The sequence below is a fragment of the Cavia porcellus genome, unplaced genomic scaffold (genome assembly GCF_034190915.1).
Source record: "Cavia porcellus strain 051 isolate PalLab524CR breed Dunkin Hartley unplaced genomic scaffold, mCavPor4.1 scaffold_1, whole genome shotgun sequence".
NCBI classification, from domain to species: Eukaryota; Metazoa; Chordata; class Mammalia; order Rodentia; family Caviidae; genus Cavia; species Cavia porcellus.
Genome location: NW_026947484.1, coordinates 47,035,452 through 47,048,116, shown reverse-complemented (window position 1 = coordinate 47,048,116; position 12,665 = coordinate 47,035,452). Strand labels below are relative to the sequence as shown.

Sequence of the window (12,665 nt, the reverse complement as noted above, 5' to 3'; positions counted from 1 at the left end):
CGTGTCAGGGGGGCTGGGGATTTAGCTCAGCGGCATAAGCACCTGCCTTGCAAGCAGGCAGTCATTGAGTTAGATCCTGGTACCGATAAAAAAAAAAAATTCTAAGAAAAAAACAAAACAACAGCAAAGAGTTCGTGTCACACTCTGGACCTGGCGACCACTGAGTGGCTCGGGTTACTGTTGGTTACTGTTGGTTACTGTTGACCTCTGCTTCTGTGTGGCATGATAACCGAGAGCCTGCCTCTCACATGGTTAAAATCTGATGATGCTTATATGATGCAAAATGAGTACAATTCTTTACCCAGGTGCCTGCAGAGGACACAAGAAGAGGAACAAGTTAAGCAGCACCAAAGTCCTGGAGGGAACTCAAACTTGGAGATGCCTGCAGGATGGCAGGAGGGGGTGAGGTAGGTGACCACAATGCGAGAGTCACTGTCCACAGAGGGAGCCCTGGTCCCCTCTGCCAGTCCTGCAGCGGGACATGTATTCCTCATCTGCCACATCTCAGTCCATGTACCACTCAGCTTTCCATGACTGTGATAAAACACCTGACATCCGTAACTTACAGGAAGAGGTTTATTTTGGCTGTTTCAAAGGTTTCAGTCCAGTCAGCTGGCTCCAAGCAGTGACACCATGGCAGAGGGCAAGGCGGAGGAAAGCGCCTCAGTTCACGGCACAGAAGCACAGATCCCAGGAAACGACCGAAAGGACGGGGCCAGGGACCCCAGGGTGACACCCACAAGCCCCACCAGGCGTGTGCTTTATTGGTCTCTGACGACTCTCACCAGTCAAATGGACACTCGAGGTTAACTCACAGCCCAGCTACCCTGTGAGCAAACGGGTCCTTCATTTGCTTTTTGTAGAAGTCGAAAAAGAAGGACAATAACAGCACTGAGAATTTTAGATATAAGAATGAAAAGGAGTAAGAGGAAAAAACTGAGGAAGGAAAGGGCTTTAGGTCAGCCCTATGTGTGGAAGAGATGGAGCCTCCTCAGCCGCACTGCTCACAGCTCTTCTGCCCTGCTTCGGGTGTGTCAGGCACGCACGTGTGCCCTGCAGGACAGCGGGAAGGTTCACTCTCTGGAGAAACGATTTGGGGTTTTTTTTTGTGGGGGGGCTGCTTTTATTTTTTATTTTCTTTTTATTAGTACACGTTTGCAGTTCGTGGAGATTGCAGTCATCTTGGGAGGGGTTGCACGTACAGATCACAGCTTGTTCCTTTTTAATCCCCTTTCCTCTTCCCTGCCCCACCTGTTTTGCCATCTTCTTTTGCACACTTGTTGATGTCATCTGTCTTCCCTCATGGCATGCATACAGTGCTTACAATCACTGGGTTATTAGGTTCCTGTGTGCATATCTTTTTCTTATCTTTCCCCTCCTCCTTTTCTTTCTCCTCCTCCTCCCATCTCATCCCTGTTCTCTTAGACCCTTCCCTATTATAAGACATTCATTCCCCTGTCCCTTTCTAGCTATCCTATATAATTTTGTCTGTACTCTTCCTCACTCAGATGAGAGATACAGCATTTAAGCTTGCATGTCTGATTTATTTCATTCAATATTATATTTTCCAAATGTCTCACATTTGTCATTCTTCATAGCTGAGTAGTATTCCTTTATATGTAATACCACATTTTCTTTGTTGATGGATATACAGGCTGCCTCCAGGATGTAGCTATTATGAGTTGTGCTGCTATAAACATTGGTATGCAAGTGTCATTGTAATATGATGATTCAGGTTTCTCATAGAAGATATCTAGCGAGGGTATAGCTGAGTCACAGAGAGTTTCTAATTTCAGTTCTTTGAGAAATCCCCATACAAAAAAACAATGTTTAAGCATGGCTATTTAGAGAGCCCTAAATGTAAAGGACTATTTTCCAGTCAGTCACTTCACAGTGAACCCCACAAGTACATACTCTTTATTCTCAAACACAGTTTGTAACTAGCTCCTCAGCCCTGATTCTTAAATGCAAAGAACCTGCCCAAACTCCCCAAGTATGTGAGGAAAACTCCATCAGAAACAGCTGTCAAAACAGAACAAGGATGACTCAGGAGAAACACACCAGTCAGTGCAGGAAGCCAAATAACGGATTATTAAAGACAATAGTCTATAATTCATATCTTCAGAAAGATTAAAGAAAATACTGCATCCATTAAATAAGAAGTAGAGGCTTTAAATGAAATAACTGGATGATAGGAATATACTACATTATAAGATTGGTTGGAAGATAAAGCTGAGGAATTTTTCCAGAATATAAAATAAAATGTTAACAAAATAGACAATAGGAACAAAAAGTACAACAATGAAATCTTTTTTTAAAATTTTATTTAAAAGGAAAAAGACAAAAAATAAAATAAAACAAAGTGGTGTAAGGGTACAAGTAATACAGAACTACAAAAAAAAAACAGTAAGAAATCACCAGTTAATAGATTACATATTATCATCTTAGAGATAGTTGCTCAAATCACAGTATCAAAGCATACAAAGTGGACATTCAAACAGTGAGCCTGCAAACAGTTGTGTTCAATGATCCAACCAAAAACATTAATATGGTCAGCTATTTAACACCACTAAAGACACTTGCTGTTGTATCCTTTAGAGCACTTGTTTTTCCCTCTCTTTTTTACAACAAAATTTACACATTTTGGGTTTTATTACTCCTTAGTTCTTATTACTTTTGGGGGGGGAGAATAAAGTCAAATATGGCAAAACAAAGCTGTCAGTCAAAACCAAGGATAGACATAGCACATGATGTAAAACAGAGTACAAGGTTATCAACAATGGTTATCAACAATGTCTCTTGTTTCCTAAAAAAGAATTGTCTATCTCATTAGATATTATAAAGTTGAACAAAACAGTAGAGAACAAGACCAATAAAACTTAAGCATTGTAAACATTACAGGACTTCCAAAGGAGACAATAGTCAAACCAGAATGGGCATCTTAGTGAATCTTATTGCCTTCAAAGTAGTTGCCTCTACCCTCGGACCTGATACTATCCCACAGAATGGAACAGAGTCTAATCAGTCAAAACAAGATCGTGGGAGCATTACAGGACTTCAAAACAAGTTAATAGGAAATCGAAAAGAGTTACTATTATATATCCTAATTTTTTAAATTTTTCCCTTAATTAAAATAAACATAAGAAATAACTAAATAATTTTTTTAAAGAATAATAGTTAACATAGTGTCTGTCTTTTTCCTTGAGATATTTGGATAAAACTTCATATACTATAGCTTCAAATATTTCCATATCAAGAAGCCCGGAATAAAGCCTTTCTAATTAATAAGTGAAAATTTTATAAGGCTTCAAGGCCACATAATGGGGAATCATGATTGCCACATATTTTCATATATTTGAATCATTACTTACATTAGGGAAACTATTCGGTATTCACACATGCAAGATTGATTTATTTCACTTATGAGTATGGGCTCAAGCTGCGCCCATTTATTGATAAATATCTCAATGTGATCCTTCTTTATAGCTGAATAATACTCCATTGTATAGAAATACCACAACTTTTTTATCCATTCCTCAGTTGATGGGCACTTGGGTTGTTTCCAAGATCTGGCGATTACAAATTGTGCTGCTATAAACATAGGTGCACATATATCACTGTGGTATGATGCTTTCAGTTCTTCTGGGAATATGCCTAGAAGTGGAATAGCTGGAATAAGTGGGACTTCCAATCCCAGCTTTTTGAGAAATCTCCAGACAGACCTCCACAAAGGCTGCACCAGTCTACACTCCCACCAACAGTGTAGGAGAGTTCCTTTTTCCCCACAGCCTCTCCAGCATTTGTTGTTGTTGGTTTTCTTGATCCTGGCCATTCTTTCAGGAGTGAGATGGTATCTCAGTGTGGTTTTAATTTGCATTTCTCTAATGACCAATGATGATGGGCATTTTTTCATGTATTTATTTGATATTTGTATTTCTTCATCTGAGAAGTGCTTATTCATCTCAGATGCCCATTTTTGGATTGGATCTTTGAATTTTGGGGGTCTGAGTTTTTTTAATTCTTTATATGTTTTATACAAGAGTCCCTTGTCTGAGAGAGAGTTCACTAAAATCTTTTCCCAGTTTGTGGGTTTTCTTTTCACTATGCTGGAGATTTCTTTTGACATGCAGAAACTTTTTAATAAGAAGTGGTCCCAGTTATTGATTCTGGGAAGTATTTCCCGTGCGGTTTGAGTCCTGTTCATGAATTCTCTACCTACCCCTATGTCTTCAAGGTTTCTACCCAATTTGTCTTCCAATAGATTTAGTGTTTCTGTTTTAATATTCAGATTTTTGATCCATTTAGATTTTAATTTAGTACATGGTGATAGACATGGGTCTAGCTTTAGTTTTCAGCAAATGGAGAGCCAGTTTTTCCAGCACCATTTATTAAAGAGACTGTCGTTCTTCCAGTGAACCTGCTTGGCTCCTTTATGAAAGATAAGGTGGTTGAGTGTGTTTGTAGTTGTGGTTATATCTTCTAATCTATTCCATTGATCTTCGGCTCTGTTTTGATTCCAATACCATGTTGATTTTAATACTGTTGCTTTGTAGTATAACTTCAAGTCAGGGATTGTGATGCCTCCTGCTTTGTCTTTGCTGCTTAGAATTGCCTTTGCTATTCTAGGTCTCTTCTGGTTCCAGATGAAATTTAGGAGTGATTTCTCTAGATCTATAAGGTATGTTGATGGTATTTTTATTGGGATTGCATTGAATCTGTATAACAGTTTTGGGAGAATGGCCATTTTCACAATGTTTGTTCTTCCTATCCATAAGCAAGGGATGTCTTTCCATTTTCTGAGATCATCTTCAATTTCTTTGTTCAGTGTATTATAATTTTCACTGTATAAATCTTTCACTTCTTTTGTAAGAGTAATTCCTAAATAATTCATTTTTTTGCTTGCTAATGTGAAGAGTGTAGTTTCTCTTATTTCCTTCTCTGTGATTTTGTTGTTCGTGTATAGGAATGCTATTGATTTCTGAGTATTGATTTTGTATCCAGCCACATTACTGAATTTATTTATTGTATCTAAGAGTCTTTCAATGGAGTTTAGGGGGTCTTCTATGTAGAGTATCATGTCATCTGCAAACAATGATAATTTAACTTCTTTTCCTATCTTTACCCCTTTTATTTCTCTCTCTTGCCTAATTGCTCTGACTAGTACTTCCAGTACTATATTAAATAGGAGTAGTGATAAAGGATATCCTTGTCTTGTGCCTGATGTTAAAGTAAAAGCTTTCAATTTTTGGCCATTTAGTATGATGCTGGCTGTTGGTTTGTCATAAATGGCCTTTATTATATTGAGGTAAAGACCATCTATTCCAATTTTCTGTAAAGTTCTTATCATGAATAAATGTTGGACCTTATCGAAGGCTTTTTCTGCATCTATAGAAATGATCATGTGATTCTTACTTTTGGCTTTATTGATATGGTGGATTACATTTATTGATTTACGTATGTTGAACCATCCTTGCATTCCTGGGATGAATCCCACTTGGTCATGGTGTTAATCTTCTTGATGATTTGCTGCATCCTATTTGCCAATATTTTATTGAGGATTTTTACATCTGTGTTCATTAGGGAGATCAGTCTATAGTTCTCTTTTTTAGTTGGGTCTTTCTCAGGTTTTGGTACTAGAGTAATATTTGCTTCCAGGAATGACTTAGGAAGGATTGCTTCCCTTTCAATTTCATTGAATAGTTTGAAGAGTGTCGGCATTAGGTCTTCTTTGTATTTCTTGTAGAATTCTGTAATGAATCCATCTGGGCCTGGGCTCTTCTTGGTGGGCAAGGACCCAATTACATTCTCAATTTCATTAGCAGAGATTGGGTTATTCAACAGTTTTATATCCTCTTGATCTAGCTTTGGTACTTCATATGCTTCTAAGAATCTGTCTATTTCTTCTGTGTTATCAAACTTTTGAGAGTAGAGGTTTTCGAAATAGGTGTTGATGATCCTCTGTATTTCTATTGGGTCTGTAGTGATTTCTCCTTTTTCATTTCTTATTGCATGAATTTGAGCTTTTTCTTCCCTTTTTAAAATAAGGTTGGCTAGGGGCTTATCGATTTTATTTATTCTTTCAAAGAACCAACTCTTTGATTTGTTGATTCTTTGGATTGTTTTCTTAGTCTCTATTGCATTGATTTCTGCTCTGATTTTTATAATTTCCTCTCTTTTGGCTTTCGGCTTGACTTGCTCTTCTTTTTGTAGCTGTTTGAGGTGAAGCATCAAGTTATTTATTTGTATTCATTCTGTTTTCCTGATGTGGAAACTCAGTGCAATAAATTTTCCTCTGAGGATGGCTTTCATTGCATCCCACAAATTCCGGTAAGTAGTATCTGCATTTTCATTTTCTTTTAGGTATTGTTTAATTTCTTCTTTAATTTCTTCTGTGACCCACTGATTAATCAAGAGTGTGTTATTCAGTTTCCATGTGTTTGCAGGATTTTTGCAGAATCTTTTATCATTAATTTCTAATTTCAGAGCGCTATGATCCGATAACATGCAAGGGATGATTTCAACTCTTTTGCATTTGTTTAAATATGTTCTGTGAGCTAATATATGGTCTATTTTAGAGAATGATCCATGTACTGCTGAGAAGAATGTGTATTCTGATGTTGTTGGGTGGAACATTCTGTATATGTCTATCAAATCCATTTGTTCGCAGGTGTGATTCAGTTCTGTTATTTCTTTGCTCATTTTCTGTCTGGTTGATCTGTCCCTTGGTGTTAATGGCATATTAAGGTTTCCTGTTACAATTGTGTTACTGATAATTTGAGTTTTCATTTCTGTTAATAGTTGTTTTATATAACTGGGTGCTCTGGAGTTTGGTGCATATATATTTAAGATAGTTATCTCTTCCTCTTGGAGTTTTCCCCTTACAAGTATGTAGTGACCTTCTTTGTCCTTTATGGTCAGTGTTGGTTTAAAGTTCACATTGTCTGCAAACAGAATGGCTACTCCTGCCTTTTTTTTTGATTCCTGCTGCATGAAGTATTGTTTTCCATCCTTTGACTTTCAGTCTGTGAGTATCCTTCTGGGTTAGATGGGTTTCCTGTAAACAGCATATGGTTGGATTTTGTTTCTTGATCCATTCTGCTAGTCTGTTTCTTTTGATTGGTGCATTGAGACCATTTACATTAATGGTTATTACTGTTAAATGCTGCTTTATTGTTGACATGTTATCTCTCTGCTTTTGCATCTTTATCTTTCTGTTCTGTTTAATTATCTGCTTTGCTTAGTGGTTTTTTTCCTTTGTGTATCTAAACTGTCTTTCAATATTTTTTTGCAGGGTTGGTTTTGTGTTCATGAAGTTCTTCAGCTGTTCTTTGTCATGGAAGTATCGTATTTCACCATCAATTTTGAATGATAGTTTTGCAGGATACATCAGTCTAGGTTGGAAATCATTTTGCTTTAGGATCTGGAATACTTCACTCCATGCTCTTCTTGACTTTATTGTTTGTGCTGAGAAGTCTGCTGTGATTCTGATAGGTTTTCCTTTATAAGTGATCTGTCTTTTCTCTATGACAGCTTTTAATAATCTGTTCTTGTGTTGGATTTCTGGGATGGTGATTATTATATGTCTGGGTGTAGTTTTATTTTGGTTATGACTACTTGGAGTTCTATATGCTTCACTGATCCTGATGTCAGTTTCTGATCTCATGCTTGGGAAATTTTCAGTTATTACTTCTCTAAATATCCTCTTGACATCCTTTATGTTGTCTTCTTTTTCATTAATCCCTATCATTCTTATGTTATTTTTCTTTGCATCATCTTGCAGTTGTTGAGTTGTTGTTTCCTGATTCCTTGTTATTTTTAAAAGATCTTTCCTTTCCTGTTCACTAGCTGCAATCCTGTCTTCAAGGTCTGAAATTCTATCTTCACTTTCATTAAGGCAGTTTTTACAACTTTCAGTGGAGTTTTTTATTTCCTGTATATCTCTATGCATCTGCATTATGTATTCTGTTTGTTTCTTATATTGCTCATCTAGGGATTCTATCTTTTTGTTTAGTTCCTCCAATTTTTTATCTGTGTTTTCTTTAGATATATTCAGAATCTATTTCATTTCTTTTATCATTTCTTCTTTTACCTGGGAGGTTATTTCGAGTTTGAATTTCTTTAAAGCTTCCTGGAGTTGCTTGTTAATTTCAGTAGCTATTTGTCTGATATTTGAGGTGAATGGCATATATTTTCTTCTATATACATCGCTCCTAGGGTTTCTTGAGATGGGCTGGAGGTTTGAGGTTGTAATTTGGTCTTTCGTTTTGTCATTTTCCTATATTTCTGTGTTTCAAGTGTTATTTGAAAGCTTCCTCAGGGTCTGTTGGAAATCCCCTTCTATGTTTGCAGCTCCTGAGACTCTGGCACCCTGTTACCCCAAGCCACTGGGCCTGCAGGACCAATGGCCCTCCTCTGCCTGTTCAGAACTCGGCAGTTCCAGATAAGCTGGGCCTCAGGGACACTGTGCGCCCACCTGCCTGTTGGAAGCTCCACAGCTCTCCAAGCACAGCCAGGATGTGGAGGCAGATGTGGACGCCTCAAACCCACTTCTCCACTTACTGCACCCGGAAGCCTGGAGGGTCCCGAACAGTCTGGGCTTTGGGCAGAGTGCGCTGAGCACTCACCACAGGCCGCGGTGACTCTGGAACCTGCGATCCTCCCCTGCTTGCTGAGATATCCACAGTCCTCCAGACACACGGGGAGGCTGATGCAGGCGCCCCAGATCCACCCAGCCCCTCCTCTGCACACCGATGGCGAGGTGCGGGAGTCCCAAACAGGCTGGGCTCCGGGGATAGTGTGAGCCCGCCCACCCGTTGGAAGCTCCACAGTTCTCCAACAATGAAATCTTAATGGAAGAGTTCCAGTATCCAGGAAAAAAGAACAGAAAAAAATGAAAGGGAGAAAATTATTCAACAAAGAGTATAAGGGTGAAAGGCACTAATTTCCAGACTGAATGACCCACAAATGCCTAACACAAAAGAAATACACAAACCACAGTATGAGAATGCATAGTTGGGAGTGTAACTCCCTGGTAGAGTACTCCTCCGGCATGCATGAGGCTCTGGGTTCCATCCCTGTAGTCTAAAAGCAAAAACAAATGAACAAAAATCATAGATCAAGAGAAGAGCCTAAAACCTACTGGGAGTTTTAATTACTGAGATACAGCAAATTGCATACCAAGGGTAGAAATTAAGTTAGTGTACAGCCTTTGAATTATCAACAAAAGCAATGGAGCAGTGCTTTCAAAAATTTTGAATGAAAAATTGGATATAATTGTCCAGGAATCAAATGTGAAGTTAAAATAAAGGTGCTTTGAGTGGTGCAATAAAATAAAAGGGTTTTTTTGTTGTTTTTTGGTCAGGAAGCTGTTGCAGGAAGTGGCCACGGTGGGAGGAAATGGAGTTTCAGGATCTCAGATCTCTTACTCTGCCGTTTCCTTGGAGGAGAGTGGGGGCTGCTGGGCTCCGCCGTCCCTCACCAGTCTCATCCACCATCTATTGGTCTACACCATCACCTTCCAGTAAAAATGTAATGCAAGGAATATACATAGTTTAAATGTTCTAGCAGCTACGTGTAAATAAGTAAATTGAAATTGGTGACATTAACCCGAGTAATATGCTTTATTTAAACTGATCTATTCAAAGTATAATCATTTCAACATTCAGCTATGTAAGAAAAGGTAACATTTTCTCTGGAGCTCATAGCTCTTTGGCTTACCTTAAACTCTATTTCAGAGTTCAGGGAGATTCTTCCAAAGATAGTTAACTTTTTTCATACCAAATTTTCACAAGTTGGAATGTATTTAACATTTAACTTCACACCTCATTTCAGACTAACCGTAAGTCATGTGCTAGTTTTTAAATGGTTGACTCTATGCGAAGCACAGCAAGTAAAAACCCTGGAAGACTAGGCCCCAGGATAGATGTATTTTACTGGGGAGAAATACATAGAGAATAGCAGGAATTCAGAGCGCGCCACAACCCGCAAGCCTGGAAACAGGGATGAATTCAGATCTGAGGCGCCCACTGCTGAGATGAGGGCCTCAGGATGAAAAGGTCTTTACATCTGGTCAAGGTGAATGCTTTTTCTGATACCATGGCTTTGCTCTTTTTATTTTGCAAAGATGGTGATCTGCATGCTAGACAAACATTCCACCTCTGAGCTATACCTCCAGCTCTGATATTATGACTTCCAGTTCCTACATCTATTCAGGGCCATTTTCTATCCATTTTTTTCCTTTTCATGCATCCTCTTGCTGGCTCCTGGATCTGCACCTCTCCTTCTCCTGCATACTCCAGCTGCTGTCTTTTCCTACAGGCCCACTCCATCTTGCACTTGAGCTGCCCACTCTCTTCTCCTCCATAGTTATCTGATCACTATTTCGAAAGTCATACATCTTAGTTACTTTTCTCTTGTTGCTGGGACAAAATGCCCAACACCCAGAATTAAAGAAGGAAAGGTTTTATTTAGCTTACAGTCTGTGGAGGTTTCAGTCCATAATCATCTGGCTCCGAGGCAGGGTGACATGGCACCAGGGCAACACTTTAAGGTGGCAGAAGGCAGCAAAAGCAACAAGAGCAAAAAAGGGGGGATTAAGCATTTTTTCCTCCCTTATAAGGTAAGCAGGCTATCTACCCACACATGTGCCTGCCATCCTCTTTTACAGGCTCAGGATGTTTACAAAGTGAAGATCCTGGCCCTGTGCTGAGTCACCTCCTTTAGCTTCTAAATTTCTCCATTCTCAAGTTGACACAATGTATCAACCATTACATCCTGTGAAGCATTACAGCTCTTTCCCTCCTTTCTAAGTGAGGTTTTAATCCTGCCTTGCATACATAAAACCATACTTTTGACTCAGCTGAACAAGGATGTTTTATGCCTTTATCAAGAAAAAAATACAAAGCACTTGGCAGTAACTTGGAAACTCCAGATGTTTTTAATATAACCCAGGATCAAATTCCTAGGCATAGATTCTACCTGCAGAGATTCTGAGAATAAAAGCTGTCTCCTTCTTATAAATGATCATTTCACAAACTTTAGACGTGATTGTAATGATGTTTACTCAGCTGTTGTCACCACTTCCACCCTTGCATAACTGTTGGCCACATGTGAAAAAAAGTAAGATTTCCTCTGGAACTCATGGCTCTTTGGCTAACCTCAGATTCTGTTTCAGAGTTCACAGGCATTCTTGCAAAAATTGTGGTTAAAAATATATACCATTGTATTTAGTCTCTGAAGCTTTAAGGGTAGCATACAGTTTGGCCAACTATAAACACAATGTCATAGAGCAGATCTCTGCAACTTTGTCATCTTGCATGACTGAAACTCTACACTGATTGAACAGTAAACACTGAACATGTCCTCATCCTCTTAGTCCCTGGAAAATGCCACTCAACTTTATGCTTCTGTAAGTTTGACAACTTTTGATATATCCTAGAAATGGAATCATGCTGAATGTGTCCTTCTGTGACTGTCTTATTTTATTCTGCATAGTGTATTCAAGGTTTCTCCCATGTTACGGTATATGACAAAGTTTCCCTGTTTACCTTGTCTTGGGCTTTCTATTCCATTCCATTGGTCTGTACATTTATGTCAGTTCCATAGAGTTTTTATGAATATAGCTTTGTAGTATATTTCAAAATCAGGGAGTGAGGTCCCAGCTTCATTTTGTTTTCTTAGGACTATTTTGGCTCATACAACTTAGATGCCTCCAAGTAGAAGTCATTTCCTAGCTTAGCAGTCTCCTCTGTGGAGGGCACTCAGCCTCAAAATTCCATCATTCTTCAGCCAAGGATGACTTGGGGATGTGCCCTGATGCCCCTAGGTTCTGAATAGTAAGTTAAGGAGGCCTGGTGGCCACAAGTTAAAAAGTCTTAGGGATTGCATACACTCACCTCTTATCTACTGATGAGAAACTGAGGCCCACAGAGACAGCTGGGGGAGATCTAAACTGCAACCCAGGAAGCTGGCCCTATTTCAATATTCTTTACATGTTGTTAAATAAATGTGTTAGAGAAGAGTCACATTAGAGAAGGAGGCAAAACAGTACAATTCCAGGTGAAAAAGGAGGGAAATCCAAAAGGATGCCCACGTGTCCTGATGTAAGAGTTTCTAGGTAAAGTCTTGCTGTGGAAATGACAGAGGCACTGCTAAAGTTATTTGCAAACAGGTCTGTGAGTCAGGTCTTCTGACCCCTCCAGGCCACCACATTTTCTAAAAGCAGGCATAACTTCCGGCAAGGAGAGCAGCTCTGAAAGAAAGGCCACTTCCTAAGGCCTAAGAGCTTCAGAGCTTCTTCTTCGTCATTGTTGTCATCAGCAGATCCCCCTGCCCAGAACTGTGGCTGACGAGTTTCAGAGATCATCAAACCAGAAGCAAAGACTCCAGGACTTTCTCCCAGTCAGGCAATCAAGCATGGAGCCTACAGAGGAGATGGCGCAACCATTAGAAAGGAGAGATTGGAGTCAAAATAGGGCTGAACATGGGAACTCGATCAAGAAATAAGCCAGTGCCATGGTGCACACCTGTCATCCCAGCACTCTGCAAGGCCGAAGCAGGAGGATCATAAATTCTGTGCAAGACTGGAAAAGGTTGTTCGTTCAGGACAGCAGCTGAATACAGGTGGAGCCAGATGTGAGGAAAGAAGGGAGGAAGCCGTGAAGGGA

The 12,665-nt window shown here is 39.3% G+C and overlaps 1 long non-coding RNA gene across 2 annotated transcripts in view; it reads left to right on the top strand.

The window, feature by feature from the left end:
- Positions 1-12,665, top strand: part of LOC134475798 (uncharacterized) — a 44,896-nt gene that overhangs the window by 27,291 nt on the left and 4,940 nt on the right. For both annotated transcript variants that reach the window (XR_010047063.1, XR_010047061.1), the window contains exon 4: positions 306-407. This is a non-coding gene — a long non-coding RNA (uncharacterized LOC134475798). The remainder of the gene's footprint in view (positions 1-305; positions 408-12,665) is intronic.